Source organism: Martes martes (assembly GCF_963455335.1).
Source record: "Martes martes genome assembly, chromosome: 2".
NCBI classification, from domain to species: domain Eukaryota; kingdom Metazoa; phylum Chordata; class Mammalia; order Carnivora; family Mustelidae; genus Martes; species Martes martes.
The window spans coordinates 119,954,167-119,969,037 of record NC_137889.1 but is presented as its reverse complement, the minus strand read 5'-3'; the positions used below and the strand labels follow the sequence as shown (position 1 = coordinate 119,969,037).

The window sequence follows — 14,871 nt, the reverse complement described above, 5'->3', positions numbered from 1 at the left end:
ACAAACCAATGAGAGTTAGTCAAATATATTTTAGGAAAACCACAATTACCCACTTTAAAGCTGATAAAAAGTGAAAGGAGCTGAACATGCATTTGGAAAGAGGAAATTTGTACATTTTTGGATATACTAGAAGAACCCAGTATTCTAATAATGATTTGAACTTTAAAATAACATATAATGTCCTACAAATCAACAAGTAAAACCCCCAACCCATGAGCAAAAGATATGAACAGACAGCTCACCTAAAAAGAAATACAAGTGGGCTAAAACCGTAGAAAAGATGTTCTTCGTTCTCATTAAAAGATAAAGACCAGTTAAAGCTGCAGTTGAGGTACCATCGCTTTTCTTTTTCAGGCGATAAAGTTCAAAAACATTTGATAACGCAATATTAGAAAAGGCTTGGGGAAACAGAACCCCCCCATACATTGCTGGAGGGCATTTGAATTGATTTAGCGTCAAAGGAGAGCAATACTGTAATATCATCTTAAAGCTGTCAGTGCTCATATGTTTTGACCCAGCAATTCCACTTCCAGAAATGAATCATACAGATATCTTCATACATGACCAAAATGTATACGCCATCCATTGTTACACTGTTCATAAAAATAAAAGATTGTTAGCAACCTAATAAAGTTCAATTCAGAAGATTAGTTTAAAAATCGTGGAACAGGGGCGCCTGGGTGGCTCAGTGGGTTAAAGCCTCTGCCTTTGGCTCAGGTCATGATCCCAGGGTCCTGGGATTGAGCCCCGCATCGGGCTCTCTGCTCAGCAGGGAGCCTGCTTCCTCCTCTCTGTCTGCCTCTCTGCCTACTTGTGACCTCTGTCTGTCAAATAAATAAATAAAATCTTTAAAAAAAAAATCATGGAACATCCATAGAGCTGCAAAAAAATGTGGTAGCTATAAAAGCACTGATAGAAGATGATCTACAATGTATACTGTAGAAAAGTGAAGAGCAAAACATGTACGTGTACCTGTGGAAACTAATAACAGGCTCAAACCTGCAGATTTCACTTTATAAACACACTGCTCAAAAGACTAAACTGGACAAAAGTTAAAATTTCCAGTCAATGGCACAATAGTATAAAACAGCATTTGTATGCATATATATATATATATATATATATATATATATAGTATTATTTTTAGGCATAGGTTATATATGAAAAAATGATGAAGAAAAACTGGGTGGCTCAGTCGGTTAAGTGTCTGCCTTCGGCTCAGGTTATGTCCTGGGTCGAGCCCCATATTGGGCTCATTACTCAGCTGGGAGCATACTCCTCCCTCTCCCTCTGCTGCTCTTTCTCTCTCTCTCAAATAAATAAATAATGTTCTTAAAAAAAAAAAAAAGAAAGAAAGAAAAACTGGTATAGACTACCATTGCAAAGGGAAATTAAGTGGATATCCTGGCCCAGTTTGAGTTTGTAGAAAGATTTCTTTTTTATTATATATATTTTTTATAATATCTAAATTTTGTAATGGGTGCATGTGTTACCCAAAGTAAAATAAAATATTTCGGTGAAATATGACTATCTTTTTTTGGTTCTCCCATCAATTTTTGCTTTCTTCCTCTAGACCCAAGATGAATTTACATTTTTTATATTAGTTTGCTAAGGCTGCCTTAACAAAATATCACAGAGTGGGTGGCTTAACCAGCAGAAATTCATCTTCTAACAATTATGGAGACTTCAAGTACAAGATCAAGGTGTCAGCAGGTAGATAAATGCCTTCTTGCTGTGTCCTCACATGGTCCTTTCTCTGTGCAAGCCTGACGCTGGTGGCTCTCAGAGTGTCAAGGACAGCAGTCATATATCAGGGCCCACCTTAATAACCTCATTTTACCTTAATCACCTCTTTAAAGTATATATCTCCAAATATAGTCACACTCTGAGGTACTGTTGGGGAGGGGGGAAGTTAAGGCTTCAAATATGAATTATGAGGGGACACAATTCAATCCGTAATATTTGACAAACATGATCTTTTCCTTGAACTAATCTCTTTTTCACTCTTCTACAGTTCTTTGAAATACACATTCCACGTACCTTACTTTAAAACTAGTTGGGGCAGCTGGGTGGTTCATTTGGTTAAGTGCCTGCTTTTGGCTCACATCATGATCTCAGGGTCCTGGGATCAGGTCCTGCCTCAGGCTCTCTGGTCAGAGGTAGGTCTACCTCTTGCTCTCCTTTTGCCCCTCTCCCTCTGCCCCTCCCCACCCGCCCTAGCTTGTGGTATCTCTCTTTCTTTCAAATAAATAAAATCTTAAAAAAAAAAAAAAAACACCTCTTGTTGCCTCTGTTTTATATTTTATTATCTTGTTCATTTTTCTTATTCTTTTTTTAAAAGTATAAAATTTAAAAATTTTTATAAATTATCATTTGATCTTGTGTATGCTCCCGAAAAGGCCAAAGAGTGGAGATTTTTTTTCCTTCATCCCTTCGTATTGGTCAAATCCTCTCTTGGCATGTCTGCTAGCCTAAGTGGCAATCTTATCTCTCTAATAAACTCTCTTTATTGCCTTTGTAGCTGTAGTCTTTCTGCAATTCATTAATCATTTATCATTATATCTCAGTTCATCAGGTCAATGTGAAAAAATTATTTTGAAGTCTTCTTTAATTTGATTTTTCATGTCTCTATTTTTCTTCTTTACTTAAGTCAAGAAATATTTAGTATCTATATGCCAGACATTGGACTAAGCCCTGGATATACATGCATAATCAAGGCAGGCACAATCCCTGCCCTTGAGGAGCTGATAGTCAGTGGTAAAGATAGAGAATAAATCAAAATCTAAATTCTAATCTATCACTGCAGTCTAATAATTCCTGGTTATACTTTTCTTCCTCTAACCCATATTAAGCTCAATCCTTTTAATTGTACATGACAGAAAATTGATGTAAGTTGGCCTAAGTAAAGGAAATGTACTGGTCTTCATAAGCTTTAGACACCAGAATTAGATTAACTTCAGGTCAGGCATGAAATTCCAAGCCATGTATATCTCCAGAACCAGTTTGACTCTCTCAGAGAAGCCATTCACCATGTTAGCTTTAATCTCGTGTTTCCCATGGTAGCAAGACAATGGCAGAGTTCTTGGTCCTATATCCTCCTCATTTTTTGATCCAGCAAGAAAGAGCAAGAGGCTGTTCTCCAGAAATCTCAACCAAAGTCTCCTTGTGCCCCATTCACTGTTCTTGGGTCCCACACTTACCTCTAAAGGCAATGGAGATTGTGGTACCATTGGCTTGCCTTGGTCATACACTCCACCCTAGAATCAGAGCTACTACCAACTTCAAGCTACCATTACTTGATCAATAAACATGTATCACAAAACTCAGTGAGAAGACAGCCAACTATGAATGAAGAAGCAGCCCTCAACAGACACTGAATCTGCCAGTCTAGATCTTGGTTTTGTCAGCCTCCAGAACACTGAGAAATAAATGTTTGTTGTATAAGCCACCCACAACCCACACAAAAAGACTTTTCACACTGTTCACAATGTTTTCCATTTTTTCTGTTTCTAAATACCTTTTTGCCCTACTACTAGATTGTGAATTTCCTCAAGAATGTCTTCCATAGTTTTATTTTATTTTATTATTTTTTTTTTACGATTTTATTTGTTTGTCAGAGAGAGAGAGGGAGAGAGAGAGAGCGAGCATAGGCAGAGGGAGAAGCAGGCTCCCTGCCAAGCAAGGAGTCCGATGTGGGACTCGATCCCAGGATGCTGGGATCATAACCTGAGCCAAAGGCAGCTGCTTAACCAACTGAGCCACCCAGGCGTCCCTCTTCCATAGTTTTAGAGTCAGGCCTAGCATTGTGTCTGGCATAAGGTAAACAATCAATAAATGGTTATTAAATAAATGAAGGAAAGAATGATTAGTTTAGGGTAACAGAAATCTGGATAAAAGCAGACATGCTAAAGAGTATTTAAAAATCAGTAAATATCCCACCCTTCATCTGAATGTGAAATTCCACACACATTATATCAGAATTCTATTTACTGAACAATACTTTAACAATAAAGGTACCATTACCTAGTGTTCCAGGTTGTTGATACTTCTCAATTTGAAATATGATGCAAAGATCCAACAGCTACTACATTTGAAGGACAATACCTTTTCTACTAACACTATGTATTCAAATTTGCTGAGTGACATCATCATAGTTGTTATAGTTATACATGCTGAGCACTTAGCATGTCCCAATATATCTTTCCTAAGCATCATATATATATTAAATCATTTGTTTCTCTCACACACAAAATATATGGCCATCTAAAATCAGATTAAAAAAAAAAAAAAGAAAAGCAGATGTCCATCAGACAAACGTGGGACTAGGAGCCAGAGTTTCCTTTTAATGTATATTAATTTGTTTGGTCCAAATTAAAATCTTTTCTAATCTAAAAAGGTATAATATAAAAAGCGATGCCAAACTAACATCTAAATATGCCTTGGTATTTAGCTATTGAAAACTGATTGAGTCAAGAAGTTTTCATATGAAGCCTTAAATAGAAAATGTAGTGATACAAATTTATTAAGAAATCCAAAGTGCTGACATTGCATCAGAATTTATGAGAATAAAGATGGAAATGAAAATATCCATCTTTGCAGAGACTTTGGAATCTATTGGTAGAAATAAAACTCAAAGCCAGAGGGATACCTGAGTGATGCAGTCAATTAAGCATTTGACTCTTGGTTTAGGCTCAGGTCCTGATCTCAGGGTCAGTTCAGCATGGAGTCTGCTTGAGATACTCTCTCTTCCTTCCTCTGCCCCAGCCTTTCATGCTTTCTCTCTCAAATAAATAAATCTTAAAACAAACAAAGCTCAAAGCCAAAGAGAAACACTATTTTCAATGTAAACTATTTTATTTATCACTTTCATTTCCTTGAAATGTTTTTTCTTCCCTTTCAGTGTCATTTCCTTCTTGTCTGAACAAAGTAACTCTCCGATACAGTTTCAAAAAGTAGCTACCTGTATCTGATTAAAAAGAAGTGGAACTAAAAATTATCTTCCTGAAAAAATTATCTTACAGAAGTATGGTATATACTACTTTCATTCTAATGACCTTTTGCACATATTTAAATCAATAGCCCAACTAAAAATAATGCTATGGATTGGAGAAAAGAGTTCTCAAAGTATGGATTACTGTATTTCCTGAGTATCTTCTTATAGACAAGGAAACTGAGGCTGCACATTTCCTTCCCACCACTTAACATATGACAAAAATAAAATGTGGTCATCAGAAATACTGAATTCTACAGTTACTTTTTTGGCATTTTCAATTGACAAACATAACATTCTGTATATTTAAAGTGTACAACTTATTGATACATATACATATTACAACATGATTACCCCTGTAGCTTTAGCTCACATCTTTATCCTGTCATACATTTATTATTTCTTTTTTGTAGTGAGAACATTTAAGATCTGGTCTCATAGCTATTTGGAAGTACATAATACAATATCATTGACTATAATCCCTATCTACATTAGATCTTGAGAACTTATTTAACTACTAGTTGCACATAATTAATTGTTGCAACATTCTTCCCAACTACAATATACAAATTAACTGTGATATTTGGAATTGGATCTCTACCTACATTCATTCATTTATCGAATTAATATTTATTAAGCACTAACTGTATTTTTATTTAACAATTGCAGCACTATTGTAAGTGCTGGTTATACAATGCTGCACAAATCATTTGCCTTCAGGGAAATTATATCCAGGAAGTGGAGACAGACCACATCCAAGTAAACAAACTAGTTTCAAATAGCGTATACAAGATACGAGTACAAAGAAGGAAATCAAATAAGGGAATGTGGTAGAGAATGACTGGATTTAACTTTAAATGGGGTGATCAGAGAGAAGAACTAAGCAAACAAAAACTTACAGGTTGCTGCATCAATACCAATTTTCTGGTTTTAACAGTATAACGTGGTCATATAAGATGTTGTTAATGGGGAAGTTGGGTAAGAGGTACACAGAACTCTCTGTACTATTTTTGCAACTTCTTGCTTGTCGGAGTATTTCAATATAAAAATTTAAAACTAATAAATAACTTACACATTATGCAAACAACTATAAAGGAAAGAAAGAGGCGACAGTTAGAGTATTAGAGACTTTAGGAAGGGTAATCATGAAAGATAGCGCTGAAGAGGTGATTTTGAGCAGAGATCAGAAAGATGAGAATAGTCTATTTAGAAGGAAAGGAGTAGCATTTCCAGCAGAATTCCTACAGCCTGCAGAGAGGCCCCAAGGAAGAAAAAGTTGGCATGCGAAAGGAATTGATAGAAGATACATTTGGGAGGAGGCATGGCAAAAAAGAAAGAGACTGAGACAGGAGAATATGGTTGAAGTAGGAGAAGCCCTTGGGTGTTTTGTACTAGCTGAATTTTGTTCTTTCATTTTCAAGCCTCAAATCTACCATACAACCAATGTATGTTGTTAGAACAAATATTTGTTCTAAGCTAAAACAAATACCTTGGCTATCACTACATTGTCTATTCTACTATGTAAATTACTCCTTTATGATCACGTATGCCAGTTCTCTACATACTTTAACATACATACAAACTACCTAGGAATCTTTTTAAAATAAAGAATCCGATTCAAGGTATGAGGTGGGATCTGAGATTCTGCATTTTCAACAAAATGCCAGATGATATTGCTGCTGCTGTTGTTTCATGCAACAGACTTGGGTATCTAGGTTGTAGTCTGATAAGGAGTTTGGAATATATGCTAAATTCAGTGGGAAGCCATTGAAGGACTTTAAATGGCACATAACCCAATTTGCTTTATACTGTACTTCAAGTTCCATAAGACTCATTATATTATTGGCTCAGGCTCTTCTCTCTCTCCAGCAGTTATTTAGTAAGAAGGCTGTTTCAATGTTCCGAGTCACCTTGCATGTTTCGGGTTTCTTCTATGTATTATTCTCTTTGGGGCTTAAATCCAGTTAGTGAACTAGGTAGGTCAGGCCAGCTAGGTCCAGGTCAGTAGCCTTCAAAGGCTCTTGCTCATGTGTTCCTAAAAGGTTTCGTAAGCAATATAACCCTACACACATTAATATCTTAAATGTTTCATAATAAATTTAAATCATTGTAAAGAACGCAATTTTCTATACTATCACAAATATTTTTTAAATAAAACTTTAATAACACTCTTTTAAATGTATCTAAGGGGACCTAAATACTATAGTTATTTATATACACTATCATTAATGGATAAATTAATACTGGACAAATAAAAATAGTAATAATGGACAAATAAAATTAATAATGGACAAATTTTTCTTTGATAGTTACAAATTATGATTTCTTTTTCTTTCTGAATTTGCAATTTCATCATATTTCTCCTGCAGAATGTTACTTTATATTTAATGTTTAAAAGCCTTTTATGGAGTGCCTCTCTTTCTTACCTGCAACAAATTACATAAATAAATATAAATTTAATTTCTGAAATTTTATGTAACCATGAAGTTTTAATAATTAACTTTCTCCTCTCTTGAATACCCCCATTGAGTTACAACTGCAAATATTAATGAAAACCATTTAACCAAAATATTTATTTTATAAAATGTGATAATTATTATGTAATAAGTAAAATGTACTGGAAATGTATCTCTTATTGTGAAAAAAATGTGGTCTTTTTTCACCAATTAGTTAAAAATGTATCTGTGGATGAATCCTACTGATTGCTTGAAAAGGTTCTATTTCTATTTGTTCATGTGTGTTGACATAGACTTTGAGAAACTTTGTTCAAATAAACAAAGGGATAGGGATGAAAGGAGTTTTATTACATCAGTATCACTTAATTCTTTGAATTCTTTTAGAGTTACATGCCAAAAATTACATTATGATCTATTATCAAAAATTATTTCTTTGATTAGGTCCCTATAATACTAAGAATTAGAAACCAATCAGAAATCTGAGTCACAAAATAATTTGTTACCTAATTATTAGTCATTTGTTGTTAGAGGAAATTTACCAAAACTTCTCAAATGCTATTAGCTATATATTCTTTTAACTTCAGTGTTTTAATATCATGAAATACAAGTACAGAACATTGTATGAGTGTGTGTTGTACTACATGGAGATGGAATAATATATTTGTGGGTTTTAAAATTTTTTTTATCTTATTTTATTTTTTTTTTAGATTTTATTCATTTATTTGACAGACAGAGATCACAAGCAGGCAGAGAAGCAGGCAGAGAGAGAAAGGGGGAAGCAGGTTCCCCGCTGAGCAGAGAGTCTGACGCGGGGCTCGATCCCAGGACCCTGAGATCATGACCTGAGCCAAAGGCAGTGGCTTAACCCACTGAGCCACCCAGGCGCCCCCCCACCTTTTTTTTTTTTAGATTTTATATTTGTGTTTTTATCAAACTCTGTTTCACCCAGTGCTAGCCACTGTACCAACAGCTTTCCACAGGGATTTTTCTATTCTTCCTATAAGGTTTTATCATGAAGAAAAAAAGCTCACAAATCTTTCCAACCACCGCAGATTTGTATTTGTTGTTAATATTCTTGTTCAGATACTTTGGAAAACTGTTAAGAAATACAAAATTGCCATAGCCAACAGTTCTGAGTAGTTAAAGAATGTTGTTATTTCATTTTGGCCAAAATCTCCCTTATGTCATCATTGCAAAGACACTGTGCACTTCAATGGGGTAAGAAAAAGCATTGTCTCAATGGTTCTCTTACTGTTTAGGAAGGCAAATTACCATTTCTTGAAATGTACAGAATATTTTAATAGTTATTGGCTAAGCAGTCATTCATGAAAATCCAGTTATATAAGACAAATAACAGCAACAGAGAGCCGTAAGTCCCCACATATACTAAAGAAAGCAAGTTTGGAAATATTTAAACTAACTGTTTTTCCTACCTCTACTCTGGTTTAACCACATCAAGTGAAGTAATGTGAGCCAGTAAAGAAAAGTGTCTAGAATTCAGCATCCATAGCATACCTCAGCCATTTCAGCTAAGACTTTTAAAATGACAAACCAAAAAAGATGATAAAGTAGCATTTACTTTGTTGGAAATAAAAAAAAATTAAAATCTGTTAATTTTATAAAATATTTGAAACTAATTTTGTTTTTATAATAAAATAATGTTTATCTTTTTTAAAGTTTTAATTACCATTCTTGCTGTTAAAATAATCAAAGTGATATCAACCTTTAGGGATAACCTTTGGGGTATTTAAAATAATGTTTAGAAAACTAAACATTTTTAATTGCCAGCATTATGCTTTGTTCTTGGTACAATGATCTTTGTTTCTTCTTTTCATATCCGAATTATAAACCCCGGCCACACTGACTTCTGTGGTAGTTAATTGATCTTGAAGAAAGTTAAGGTCTTCCTCAAGAGAACCAAGATTCTTCGTGGTAGACAATAAATTCTTTCCCAACAATGCCTAAGCTTCATCAATATCACATTCAAGCATTACATTAACCCCCAACCACAGACACATTTTATGAGTAGGAGGAACAGAAGGTTTGCAATACAAGTTATCCACCAGTAAGAATCTGGTCTCCAGTGAAATGGTGGGCTCTTTTTTTTCTCCTGCATGTATTTTAGAATTTCAAAGTCTGCTTAATTTCAGGAATCTGACCTTTCAGCCTCCTTTTCTTTTGAGCAAGTTTGAGTTCCATAAACTTATACTTCTGGTACTGTTCATCCAGCTTCTTTAGTACTGCTTCTGCAGTTTCATTCTCAGGCTGTTTCATGAAGGAATCCACATCTTCCACAAACATGGCCCCAGGAATCCCTACGTGGAGCTGCTTTCAGTTCCCCGCCGCCACTTCTCCTGAGCCACGGCTATCCTTACTGGCCACCATCTTGGGGAAGCATTAACCATGTATTTTTTTCACTTGAAGACACCTGTCCCAGTCACAAAGGGAAAATTAAAATATTCCTAATTTTAGCATATTTTCTATACAATATGTTTGATAAAATGTTTTGTCATGTCACTTGATTTAAATGTTTCATCAAGGGGCACCTGGGTGGCTCAGTGGGTTAAAGCCTCTGCCTTAGGCCCAGGTCATAATCTCAGGGTCCTGAGATCGAGCCCCCCATCTGGCTCTCTGCTCAGCAGGGAGCCTGCTTCCCCCTCTCTCTCTGCCTGCCTTTCTGCCTACTTGTCATCTCTGTCTGTCAAATAAATAAAATCTTTAAAAAATAATAATAAATGTTTCATCAAAATCTTAGAGTTTGCAGGTTAAACTTGCTTATAGAAAATGTCTGCTTTGAACCTGATTACAAGGTTATGTTTCATTGTTACCCCAGTTAGCCAAATCAGATTGACTTTCTGTTAAAGAAATAACAAGTCTTACATTTTTTAATTCAAATGAATGTGTTCAAATGCATATTGAGGGGTAACACCACTGAAAAATAAACCATAAAGTAGTACTAAAAAGTAAAGACATTAAGATTAAAGTCATATAGTCTAATATTTTTTTTCATTTTCATAATAAGCTATAAGCCAAGGAATAAGTTTTATGCTAGCTTTCTTTTTTTTTTTTTAAAGATTTTATTTATTTGACAGACAGAGATCACAAGCAGGCAGAGAGACAGGCAGAGAGAGAGAGGAGGAAGCAGGCTCCCCATGGAGCAGAGAGCCCGATGTGGGGCTTGATCCCAGGACCCTGGGATCATGATCTCAGCTGAAAGCAGAGGCTTTAACTCACTGAGCCACCCAGGCGTCCCCGCTAGCTTTCAATATTAAACTTAGAATAATGTAATGCAGTGGTTAACCCAAATTATAAGTTATTTATATTATATAAAGCATGGAGCAAAATTAGAAAAATAGAGAGAAAACATGGCATATGTTCTATACTGGGCTCCCCAGAAAGCAGAACCAAAGGCAGAGGCTTAAGAGCAAATGCTGGGTCTGGAAATAAAGGAGAAGAAAAGCAGGGATGGAAATGAAGATGTTACATAAGTTGGCTAGCCCTGATCAGTTGCTGTAAGAAATGTGCCTTGACCCCTGGGGTTTATAGCAGCATTATCTACAATAACCAAAATATGGATAAAACCCAAATGTCCATTGACTGTTCAATGGATAAAGAAGATGTGATATGTATATCACATATACATATATGTATATGTAAATAATATGTATATGTAAATATACATAATATGTATATGTAAAACATGTAATGGAATATTACTCAGCCATAAAAAATAATGAAATCTTGCCATTTGCAATGATGTTGATGCAGCTAAAGAGTATTAAGCTAAGTGAAATAAGTCAAGCAGAGAAACACAAATACCATATGATTTCATACATATGTGGAATTTAAGAAACAAAACAAATGAACATGGAGGAAAAGAAGAGAGGAAAACCAAGGAACAGACTCTTACCTATAGTGAACAAACTGATGGTTACCAGAGGGGAGGTCGGTTGGGGGATGAGTGAAATAAGTGATGGGAATTAAGGAGGGCACCAGTGTTGTATGTAATTGTTGAATCACTAAATTACACCTGAAACTAATAGGACACAGTATGTTACCTAACTGGAATTTAAATAAAAACTTGAAAAAAAAAAAAAGAAACTGTGAAATATGGGATATATGCGTGTATATATATATATATATATACACACACACACAAATATATTATACATTATATATAATGTGTATATATGTATATATACACACAAACAAATATATATAATATATATTTATGAGTTATATATATAATAAATATATATTTAATATATATTTATAAATACATTTTACTTATATTATTTATATATCATATAGATAATAAATAATATAAATATATGTTATTTATATATTATATAAAATATAATATATATAATAAATATATATAATATATGTGTGTGTATGTGTGTATATATATGTGTGTATATATATATTACTCAGCCATATAAAAGAATCAGATCTTGCAACAATATGGTTGGAGCTAGAGGGTACTATGCTAAGTGAAATAAATCTGACAGAGAAAGACAAATACCATATGATTTCACTCATATATGGAATCTAAAAAACAAAAGGAACAAACAAACAAAAAGCCCCCAAATAGAAACAGACTCTTTTTTGGTGAGTAAATATGGAAACTAAAATTATAAGTCTCCTAAATTTGATATAAGTTTTCTATCATTTCTTTTTTATAAGAATTCAAATTCTGACTGACCAGAAAGGTGAGCAACAGCAAAAGATGCCCAACCTCTTCACTTAAATGGCATAGGAAAAATATATTTCAGTTAATGTACATATACTCAATGTTATTATTCTGGGGCTAAAATTTTTCTCTGTTCCAATCAAGTTTAAACGTTGGACATTCTGCCTTTGAATTATTGTTCTAAAATTGCTAAAATTTCTCAGCAATAAGTATAATACTCAATAGCAATTTTTATGATACCTCCTTAATAATGTCAAGGTCACAAATCAAAGTGTCAGCATTTTCATTAGGACAAAATACTGTAATTTATTTGCCTATTACTTTATGCCAAGGATATAATTCTCCAAAACACACACTTTTATTAAACTATAATCATATTTTCTTTTCCACAAATTCCCAATTCAATAACATGTAACTGAATTATTCCCCATTCATACAGCTGTTACAAGCAGCCCACTGCTACTTTTTTCTCCAAGCTATAATGGTAATTCTTATTAAAAAAACAACCAATTATAACATGACTCATCTCAGATTATATAAGCTAATTGTGTCCCTAGCAGCAGACACAAATATTGGTTGATACTGAAATCAGGTTGTGTGCTCTCAGGTCCAAAAATGCCTTGAAAGTCCCTCTCTTTTGTGTTAAGAAAGGAATCAGATTTGAGAAGAATTTGAATGAAAGAAAAACTTTAAAAGTATGTAAATATGGAGGTTATACAGGATTTTAGTGTCTTTGAAGAGCATGTTTTTAATATTCAGAAAAAAGAAAGCTAGAATGGTGACCCCGAACAGTGTAGACATGAAGAACAGAATTGGGTATGGAATTTCCCATGGAACAGACACACACAGTGGGTGTGTTTTTTTTCCTTAAGATTTTATTTATTTATTTATTTATTTATTTATGAGACTGGGGGAGGGGGGGAAGCACACAAATGGGAGGGGAGAGGAGCTGAGGGAGGAGAAAAGCAGGCTCCACACTCAGCTCAGAGCCCTACACAGGGCTCCATCCCACAACTGTGAGATCATGACCTGAGCAGAAACCAAGAGTCAGAGGCTCAACCAACTGAGTCACCCAGGCACCCACACACACAGTATTTTTTTTTAAAAGATTTTATTTATTTATTTGACAGAGAGATAGAGAGCACAAGTAGGCAGAGCAGCAGGCAGAGGGAGAGGGAGAAGCCCGCTCTCTGCTGAGCAGGAAGCCCAATGTGGGACTTGATCCCAGGACCCTGGGATCATGACCTGAGCCGAAGGCAGCCGAATAGACTGAGCCACCCAGGTGCCCCACACACAGTGGTTTTAAAGTGTTTTACAAACAGGAACCTACTATAAAAATTAGTGATGTAGATTTCTTTATTTTTTTTTCAGTGTGTAAATGCTATTCCATACCTTCAGTAACCAATTTCAGCTAGAACTGTAACAGAAAATAGTACACCATTAACAAAACCAGCAAGAACTAGGAATTAAGTAAAGAATTATGAACCTTTATGAATAAAAAGTTTAAGGATATAAATGATCTGAGTAAGCGAAGAGATAGCTATGCTCATAATCCAGTTTAGCCATATGAATTTTAGTGAATATATAAATATTCAGTGCAATCCCTCCCAATACATTCAATTCAAATATAGGTAACTGGACAAACTCATAAATTTCATATTGATGCTAGAAGCCTAAATACCTAAATCAATTTAAATAAACAAGAGGAAAGCACAGGGGCATGTTTTACTAGCTACTAAGACTAAATTAAAGCTTTACTAGTAAAAACAGTATGAGGCAGAGCAGGAACAAATAAGCCAGTGAAACAGAACGGATTGTGTGTGTGTGTGTGTAAATTGATATGTGAAATTCATACCCCAAAACAATGGAAAAGTGAAAGCACTTATTATCAGGGGTATTCGAATAATTAGTTTAGTAGATAAAGAAATATACAACTGTATCCCTGCCTTATCCATATAAATAATAGACTATAAGTAAGCAATAGCACTAATGGAAGAAAATATAGGAGAGTATATTTGTGGTATATGGTTGCAGACAAGCTTCCTAAACAGGATCCTAAAGGCAAACAGTAAGGTGAAAAATAGATGTTGACTGCATTAAAATTAAAGAAAAAATTAACATTCACTGTTCAGGGTAAGACACCACAAGTAGTATTAGTAGACAGGTGACTAAGAAAAGTATTTGCATTATTTAAAACCAATGAATCATTAATACCAAAAACAAAACAAAGGGATGTAAAAACAAAGTGAAGGTATAACTGACATGGGGGATAGAAGGGCACCCAGATGGCTCTGTTGGTTAAGCATCTGCCTTCGGCTCAGGTCATGATCCCAGGGTCCTGGGATCGAGCCCCACTTTGGGCTCCCTGCTCAGCGGTGAGCCTGCTTTTCCCTCTCTCCCTCTGCCTGCTGCTCCCCCTACTTGTGCTCTCTCTCTCTCTGTCAAATAAATAAAAAATCTTCTATAAAAGGGGGGATATAATTGAAAAATGGGCATAGGACACGGATAAGCATTCACAGAAGAAAAAGGCCAATACATACTAAAAGATTCCCAAATTCACTAGCAACCAGAGAAGTAGAAATTTTAACAATATCATGTTACTCTCTCATGTTACTTAAATTATAAAAATGAACAAATCCAAAGTTGGTAAGTAATGGTGTACTGCTGGTGGGGTTCCATTCTGGAAACTATATGAGCATGCTCAAAATAGTTAGATTTAGATCACTTAGACC

At 34.8% G+C, this 14,871-nt stretch overlaps 1 pseudogene across 1 annotated transcript; it reads right to left on the bottom strand.

The window, feature by feature from the left end:
- Positions 1–9,236: 9,236 nt before the first annotated feature.
- On the bottom strand, positions 9,237–9,831 carry LOC308339220 (prefoldin subunit 3-like; annotated as a pseudogene). Its single transcript has one exon. The product of its transcript is annotated as a prefoldin subunit 3-like (transcript).
- Positions 9,832–14,871: the final 5,040 nt, after the last annotated feature.